We start from the raw sequence: 9,404 nt of genomic DNA on the forward strand, positions 1-9,404 counted from the left end.
GTTGAAGAGGATGTATATTTATGATTTGGGTTCTGTATATTCATACTTTAACTTGGAGTGCTGCACTGAGTTACTTGTTTACCCAACCAGTCAAATGCAGTTCATTACAGATCACATGTCTGTGAATCACATTATTTTGTTGTTGCAGTGTCAGAGTTATGCTGATTCACTCTACTGTTATTTTTAGTCACTCAAGCAGTGACTCTAAGGATAGCAGTGTTGATCTGTTGCTCCACCGCTCTGGTCCAAACTGAAATATCACAACAACTATTGTGCTCCATTGACCATGAAATTTTGCACAGACATTCATTGACCTCAGAGGATGTTTATCAATAGCTCACTTGTACTAAAGCACCATTATGACGCTGACATATTTTTTTTTTAAGTTTATGTAGATTGCCATGGTTTTGGTATAGACATTAGAGCCCAGTATATAATGAATAGTAAAAAGATTAACATTTAATTTAGTGCCATCATTAGGTCAAACTTTTTAACTCATCCTATACTTAATAAAATACTTGAAAAAACAACAACAACAAATAAACAAATAAATCCTCATGTGTGTTTAGAACCAATAGAGAATGTGAAGTTATGTCACGCCGTGTTGAATGCTGGGACAGGGGCACCATATTTGGAGGAACACTCTGTATTTAACTGCATCTTGTTTTGTTTGGCTAAAAAATTGCTTAAATTGTTTAGATTTCACTTCACTGACTGTGGTAATTCAAGATGGATAACCTTAGCTAACTCTGATCCTGTCTACGAGAGTGACAAAAAATCACTGCGCACTAATCTCAGGTCTCAGTTCTGGAGCTAACGCTAGCTAGCAGCTAGGTCTCAGTTCTGGAGCTAACGCTAGCTAGCAGCTACAGTAGATGAATCCATTTCTGTCCTGTCTGTGCACAGACTGAACACTGAAGTGGACTTAGTAGTGTCGGCTACTCTATGTAGCTGTATGGGATAGTATTTATTTTTTAAACTAACTTATGGATGCATGTAGTGTATATATCCATGACTGATAATGCGCGTGATGTTGCCAACATGACGCATTTACCAAAAATTGAAAACACTATGACGTCAACTATGACATCAAGATGTTGAAGCGGATAAACAGCATACCTGCTAAATCAACATGCTGACAGATCTGTGTTGTTGTAATGGACTACATTATAACGTGAGATTTTTTTCTGTGGCCCTTTTTTGTCTAAATGGGAACAGACAAAAATTAGCAGCTCACTAATGCAATGTAATGCAGCTGAATCAACTCCTGTCCGTTAGTGTTAGAAACTTTACAAGCTACTCAAATGTAAAATGTGTTGTTGGACCATTTTATTGGATTGCATCAGAGTGCACAGGTGTATCTAATAAGCTGTTAACATAGTATACTCCCACTTGGTCCCATCTTTAGTGAAACTAGATGACAGAGAATGTTCTGCTTTTAAATGGGGCTGATTTCATTTGCTATGATTGATGCCTGTTCCTCTTGCATCCATGGAGAATGATTTCCTCCCTCACATATTTTACAAATAAACTAGTGGTACAACTTTTGATTATTAAATTACAAAAATTTGTAAATAAATAAATAAACTTGCACAAGGCCATTATGCCTCTTCATCGTGCCGTTGCTCATTAAAATAGGCCCCCACGTTTATACTCTTAGCTTTATTTAGTACACATCATTTGAAAACACCTATTTCTGGGCTGTGTGTGAATAACAGGTTAATTATCCAGAAAATCTTGGTGTGAGTTAATACACTGGGGAGTATTTGATCCCATGTTCTCCCTTAGGTTGTCACTGAGGACAAACATATTAGTTTGTGTAAGGTACTCCCATAGACATACCCAGATAAAACAACAGAACTCCAAGACACACATACTGTACATGCACTCACTGACACACATAGTACATGAAACCAAACACCTCATTAACACACATCCTGCAGGCTGTACTTGATTAATTTTGGCATCAACACCATATTAACACACATGTCTACACATTCTAGTTTATGGGCTATAAATACACTCACACCCTCTACAGAAGTGTCCAAAATAGCACTCAGTATAAAGAGAATTAATGGGGAGAGTGATTGACAGACAAATACATAATGAAGACATGGCAGCGGGAGGAAGGAGATAAAAGGAGGGGATTACACATATCAACAGCAGTAAGTCAGTGACACAGGGCAAAGGGATGAAGGATGATGGAGGGATAGCGAGAGGAAAATAATCAGTAAATATCTGGACATACTGACACAGAACTGATGTCTTAACAGTGACAAACGTGTGCTCATACACACTCTCCCTTTTTCTGTCTCCATACATTGTTCATGCACATTGTTGTAATGTTCCTTTTTTCTGTATCCTCAAACTAATTCAGTCTAACTAAATTTCCTACATTTCCCAGAACCACTTTCACCATCCCTCACAAACATGACTAGACATGTCCTGTCACTGTTTATATGTAGCTGCAGCTGCATTGTGATAGTGGTTGTGATAATGATTGCAAGATCAAGAGTTCCCCAGTGGCTAAAAGTGACAGGCACTGTATGCATTATTCACAACACAGCATGTTTGCGTCATGGTCTTCTGAGGCTACTGTTGGTGAAAAATGTTTCATTCCGGAGACTTTTCCTGATTTGGCTGCATTGAAAATCAGAGCAAACTGGTAAGTGGCTATGATCTTTAGTTCTGCACAGTAATATGATCTAAATACTAAATAACTCATGCTGTTGTGGTTCTGTCACATTAATCTTCACTGCAGCTTTTCTAAAATATTTATGCTCACATCTGGCCATTTTTGTTGGCAATAACAAAGATAGGCAATTAGCATACATACACAATGTACAGTGCAACTGTCTGTTCAGTATGGGATCTGCTTTTACCTTTATACCCTTTTTAAGAGTAGATCTTTTGACTTAACATAGCAGGAAAGGCACAGATGGTACTAACAACATTAATAATGTCTCTGTTCCATTCAAGTGTGACCGCAGGAACAATACCAGGACCCTAAATGTGAAGTAGCTGAATGAATTTCAGCCATCATTCATTTTATTATTTACACCTGTGTGTTTTCCTTTGTTTTCCAAAAAAATATAATACAATTGAATAGAATGAGCCTAATATTAATGTCATTAGCAACACCAGTGCCTTTTCTGCTATGAAACATGAAAATGTCTAATGTGGAAAAAAAAAACTTTACCACTTAAATATAACATGTTATTGTCTGTGTATATAAAGAGCAAGTCAGTGTCAGCGTAGTAACTGAACGTTGTCAGGGAATGGGGTATTTCATTAACTTGTTTTTAAAGTAATTTTTGTTTCTGTGTTGTTCTATTCTTTTCTGCACACATGTTGGGCAAATGTTGAATCAGACATCAACCTCATGATGACAAGGAAATTTCATTTAACTCGTGTTGTTTATTTCTTTAGCTTGGATGTGTTGGCTAGCACACAGATATACTGATGAGACTGCTTGACCAGCATGGACAGATTAGGAGAAAATGGACGCCTGGACATAGACTGGTAAAAGGCCACCCTCCCCTCCTACACAGGACAGGCCCCCACATTTAGTTTGTGTCTCCTTACTGTCATTTTTCATGATCTCTTTTTGATCATATTGCAGCCCCATCTCTCTGTTATTGGTTTGCATCTCTTTTGGTTATTTTGCTTCTCCATGCTTTTGTTAGTTTTCATGTGTTCATTTTGTATCGCTCTGTGGTTGTTTTGTGTCTCTTTTAGGTAACTTGAGCTGTGGCGTGGAGAGGTAGAGTGAGTCAAACTTTGATCCCACGGTTGGCAGTTTGATTCCTGTTCTCCCCAGTCCACATGTTGGAGTGTCCTTGGCCAAGACACTGAACCCCATTGACCAGGCCAGCGCCCTGCATGGCAGCCACCATCGGTGTGTGAATGGGTGGATCTCTTTGTCCAGGTAAGGTAGAAAAGCTCTATAGAAGTGCAGTCCATTTAACATTGTCGTTTTGCTTCTCTTTGCTCATCTCTAGTCATTTTGTATCTTTCTGTCATCCTTTTAACATCTATTTGGGAACATTACATATCTCTTTTTGGGCATTTTATGTTTTTAACTAACAAACTCTTCATACAAACACTCTGGCATTGTTTACTGTCTGTTTATACTGCGTATTTTGCATCATTTGCACTGTTTGTTGCTTGTTAATACTGCTTATTTTGTTATATTACACAGCCTTATGGTGATTTACTGTTTACTTGCCCCTTGCATGGGGATATGTACATACACATTAAGAGCTGATGTACCAGAGTCAAATTCCTTGTGTGTCCGACACACCTGGCCAATAAAGCAGATTCTGATTCTGATTCTGATAAGAGAAATCCTCAGGATCTGTGCCCAGTAGGCCCATTTGGCAGTCCATCCATGATGACCAGTCTTTAGAAACAGATATTAGATAGTTGGAAACAGATGAATGAATTGGCACTGTAGTAATTTTAGCCCCATTTACTTCTAGTCATTTTTCTTGGGTGCCTACTTACTGGTGAAAGAGAAGAGTGGTATTTAAATATTTAAGAGAATAAAAGAGAATGTGCACTACTTAAAAACGGGGGGCTGTACCAGCTCCATCTCAAAATGACTTTTTATAGTAATAGGGTTTTCATTTGCTGTTTTTAGGCTTGTTTTGCCATCTTTGTAGTCAAAAAGAAAGTGACATTGCATTTAAAAAGCTGCAGACTGAAGGAAAATTCTGTCAGGGAACGGGCTAACGTGGTAGGACGCAGTGTGTAGACCCAAGACTCAGGTTCGGAGATAATCAGTTTTATTTAATATGAAGGCAGCAGGGGAAACAAAGAGCCAGGAGCTCAACCTGACAAGCCAAAGTGGAACTGAGCTAAAATGGAACTAAGTGTCAGGGAGCAGTCAGACTAACACAAGACAAGACAAGGAGAAACCCAGGACGGGAAGAGATGACGAGCAGCAAATAAAACAGAGTTCTCAGATGAGGCAGGGAACACCTAGCAGAGTTCCAAACACATAAGGGGGAGCTGAGGCAAGGAAGCCAGTCCAGAGAGGGGAGCGAGCAGGCACAGGTGCAGGAGACAGGAGAAGCTGATTCGATCCAGACGATGAACACAGACAACGGGCCAAATGGGGTGAAGTGAGCAGGCATAGCAACCACAGTGAACCAGCAAGTCACCAAGGGAAGGAAGGAGTATACATACACAGGCAACCAAGGGATATCGAGGGACAGGTGAATACAATGTGTGGTGATTGTAGACTGGGGTAAAGCTAGGGCAGGTGAGGTAAAACAGAACAGGAAGTCCTTACAAAACAAAGCACAAGACGGGGGGAGCGAGTTCAAACCGTAACACATGTAGAAGCACTGATGACTTCTTATGGTTCATTTGACATTAAATGATGTGAAAGGATCGTAGTAGATCAGTTTCGTCGTGCACAATGTCATGCACATATTATTTGGAATATTGCATGAAAAGTGTACAAGTGTTTGGATCCGCTATGACTCCTGACTCAAAAGACATGGATTTTTGAACCGTTCAGAAAAAGTTCCACCATCAGTAAACTCAAGCAAAACTTTGTTTTGAGTTCCATTCTATTCTTCTTTCTCCAACATTCCTCCCAACTCTGCCTCTTTTTTCTTTATCTCTTGTTTAATCCTGTCTCGAGCTTAACAAATGGTTGGTTAATGAGTTTGTTCAGTGACAGCCTTGAACACCTGCTCTTCTCACGTTGGTTCATACACCCACCAACTCAGTTACACAAACACACACACACTGATCTAATTGTTTCCTGTCGGACACAAACAGAATTCTGTTCAGATCTATCACTGAGCAGAAACAGAGTTCTGACAGACATGGAGAGCTCTGTGGTATGGGGAAATGGCAGCCAGGTCAAACAGAGATTGGGTGACTGATGGAGGGGTGAAACGGTGGGTAGGACAGGGAAGAGACGAGCAGAGCTTTTGAACATCTGACCTAGAATCAAGAGCTGGGTTAGGGTTAGGGTTTCTGTAGTGATGGGCTTAAGCTTACTCTTTATTCCTACTCAACAAAAAACTGTATAATTTGAACTTTGCTTTACTTGAGATAACCAACAAAATAAAGAAATGTTTAATTTTTTAATGGTTAGTGGTATCAAATTTCTCATCTATCACCAAGAAACCACACAATAATAGACCCATATCACAGACTGGAGTGCTAAGCAGAAGGTTTCGAGTTTCAGTGCCTGGAATAATGCTGACCACACCATCACATCACACAGGAGTAGACACGGTAGCACGATGATAGCTGAGTCACATGAAGGACCACAGAGCAGCTACTGAGGTAAACAGGAGTAGTGTTTCTGAGTGATGTAAATAGTGTAGTATCAGTGACTGGCCTTACCAGCAGGCATGATGTCACCTTGTTTAATGTGTGATAAGACAAAAGGCCATGTAGATCTGTGGCTTTCTTTCCTTTGCTGATTGCTCTGTTCTAACAAAGATTTTAAAGTTATTTTGCAGGCATATCAGCATTTATTCAATCTCAAAAAGTTTGCTTTTTAATTTCTTCCTGCTTTCTCCACTTTGCATTTTTCTAGCTGTCTCATGCTCATTGGTAAAACATACACATTTTTATATCAGTGCATGTTGTTTTCTAATCCACTGACCCCAAACTCCACAAACTTCCGCTCCTAAAACACACTGACCTGCAATTTTACGTGCATACATAAGCTCACATGCTTATATACACTACCAGATACCTCCCATACACAAATACTCAAAGCAATGACTGTGCACATGCACACGGACAGGGAGACAATGGTGGTTTGATGAGGAGACAATAGCAGCAGTATAAGCTTTGTGTGTCGCTGTGCCTGTCTCTGTGGGAGTTTAGTGAATTCCACTTCAACCAGATGCACAGAGAGAAAGGTTTCAGAGCTGAGTGTACAATCCATGCAGCCAAATCTATGCAGCCAAAACAACTCAACTTTCAAAGTCTGTTCTTGAGAAACACAGGTGAACTTTGCACATACAGTTGTAAGATAAAAGTTTTATTGAATTATGATACTGTAACGAGAACAACCATACAGACGCTCCCTCTCTTGTTCTTTATTTCTTTCTTTAAGACTTTCTTATCTACTCTGGAGCACGTACCTGGGTAATTGCTTTGGCAAAAACAGTGTTTGCTATGAGCTAACGCACGTAGACCTATGCATATGACTCAGTATTGCATTAGTGCATACTGTACATCACATTAACCAGAGCATGCTGAATTCTTGTACATGATCACAGCTATTAATAAACCAGACATGCAATATGCATCTTCTGACTGTATTCTCATGAGTCAGTTGTAGTATGGGGAAAAAAATCACCAGATATCCAGACGACAATACCGTCCAGCTCTGTCTGTTGTTACCAAGGTAACCCAGATTGAGTGACCAGTCAGAAACAGAGCCTTAGTACAATCTGCTACCCTCAGCGTGTGCCCTTCTTTCCATCACTCCATTTGCCCTTCTCTTTCTACATACTGTAAACTTCTCCTATCCTTTCATCTCTTACCAAGTCTGGCTTGACAGAAACAAGAAAACAACTTCTATCAAAAAGATAGAAGTGTGAGATGGAGTACTTAGTTTCTGCTCTTTCCGTCTCCCAGGCAGCTGTCAATTAAATTTAGTCCATCTGAATCTGTCGGATCCCTCTGGTCCACAGAGACCAAGCAGCCTAAACCAGGTCTGACCACAATAACCACTGCCTAATTTGTGGAGACTGTGCATTAAGTACACAGGGATCGGGGGGAAAAACTGTCTGGAAAAACTGCCCTAAATACAATTTGTTCTCCAACTATCTTTGTACTTAATTCACAGTAGCCAGTGTGTAGCCTTGCTCTTCTCTGACAGCTATATAAACACTGTATTAATGGCAGAGAATCAGGGTCCTTTAAGCTGCAGTAGGTGTCTGTAATGTTGCGCATAAGTAGGGCTTAGCCTATTGTTTGCTATTTGAAGCTGTGGACAGTAAGATGTAGGTCAGGACAGTCCCTGTGGATGGACACTGCCAAGTTGGACATACTGTATGTAAACACACAGACATACCAGACACCGGTTTGTTCTTTATTGGTTCAGACAGACAACCTGAGTGATGCTGCTCTTGTTTAGACTGCTGTGTTTACCCATTAGGCCATGCTCTCCTCCTATACTATAACGTTATTAGTCATTTCTAATCTGACTTTTTTGTTATAGTGAACCTCCTGATTCTCAGTCTACAAATTTCTCTTATTAACTCTTTGTAACTTGGCCTTTCTTCTTCTCCCCAGCCTTGTAGATCTGCGTAGTGACAGAGCTGTTTCTGCTACCCTCCAAAATAAATTTGGCTTAATCGGGACAAAGATCAGGTTACCCCTGCTCCACCCTCATGCCATCCCTCTGCTCTCTCTTTTCTCCTCTCTCATTTTCTCTGTTTATGCCTCTCTCTCCCTTTTCTTGTATCTCTGGAAACATTTTTTGTCCTTTTTATTTCTTACATAAATTTCTCCCTCACACTTATTTCCTGGTTCCCATGTGGGCTAGCGCACAGTAAAATGAATGGCATAATTGGAACCACACACTATTAATTGGCTCCATTCACAATAACTCTATTTAAAATCACACCCCTTTCAGGGTGTGCATGTCACTGGAGGCAAAAGTGTGAAATTAAGCTTGCCAGAATGCAGTAAAAGCCCAGTGAACTTAGGACCTGATGTGTGTGTGTGTGTGTTTGCACGTGTTCCCAGTTTAAGTGTGTGGAGTGCTCTCATTATCCCATGTCCTTTAATGAGAGCCATGGGTGGTTTAACACCTCAGCCCTATAGACGGGGCCCAGCTATGCCGGGCTGAATCCAGCCTGATTGTAATTATAGCAGTCAGTCTAAACAGTGTATTAACAGCCCTCTCCCTACTATGTCCTGTTCTGTAATTAGAAATGTCAGAGCTGACCTACTGTGTGTCTTTGACCGTGCTTCTACAGAGACATACAAAGTGCCGGAGTGGGAATTGAACCGGCAACCTTGTTGACAGCCATTTGTAGTCAGGGAATTGTTTCCAGTGCATTCATGATGGAGTGGAGGCCAGCAAAGAGGTGATGCAAAACTACAGGGACTGGTCCTGTGACCATGTCAGAGAACAGTGCACACACTGAGGTAAGCACAGTGAAGGACTGCAATAAAAAATGTTCCTACAGTAGTGAGATAACAAAAGAGACTCTAAACTATTATACTGACCATATATCCTTTACAAGCACCCATCATAGTGTACAGGGCCTGCCAAGTTACACGTCAGCTCTCCTTTTAAATTAAAAAAGTCACATCAAATGTCTGTAAAACCTGCTACTGCAAAGGGAGTTTACTGTTGATTTGCCTATCAGCAAACATACACACCTGGAGGATATAACAAACTGGAGAGG

General features: G+C 40.4%; 1 long non-coding RNA gene across 1 annotated transcript; it reads left to right on the forward strand.

Moving 5' to 3' along the window:
• Positions 1 to 2,439: 2,439 nt before the first annotated feature.
• LOC109964185 (uncharacterized) lies at positions 2,440 to 9,132 on the forward strand. Its single transcript, XR_002275480.1, has 4 exons — positions 2,440 to 2,665; positions 3,430 to 3,522; positions 3,739 to 3,928; positions 8,970 to 9,132. It is a non-coding gene; the product is annotated as an uncharacterized LOC109964185 (long non-coding RNA).
• Positions 9,133 to 9,404: the final 272 nt, after the last annotated feature.

Source organism: Monopterus albus, unplaced genomic scaffold, assembly GCF_001952655.1.
Source record: "Monopterus albus unplaced genomic scaffold, M_albus_1.0 scaffold84.1, whole genome shotgun sequence".
NCBI classification, from domain to species: Eukaryota; Metazoa; Chordata; class Actinopteri; order Synbranchiformes; family Synbranchidae; genus Monopterus; species Monopterus albus.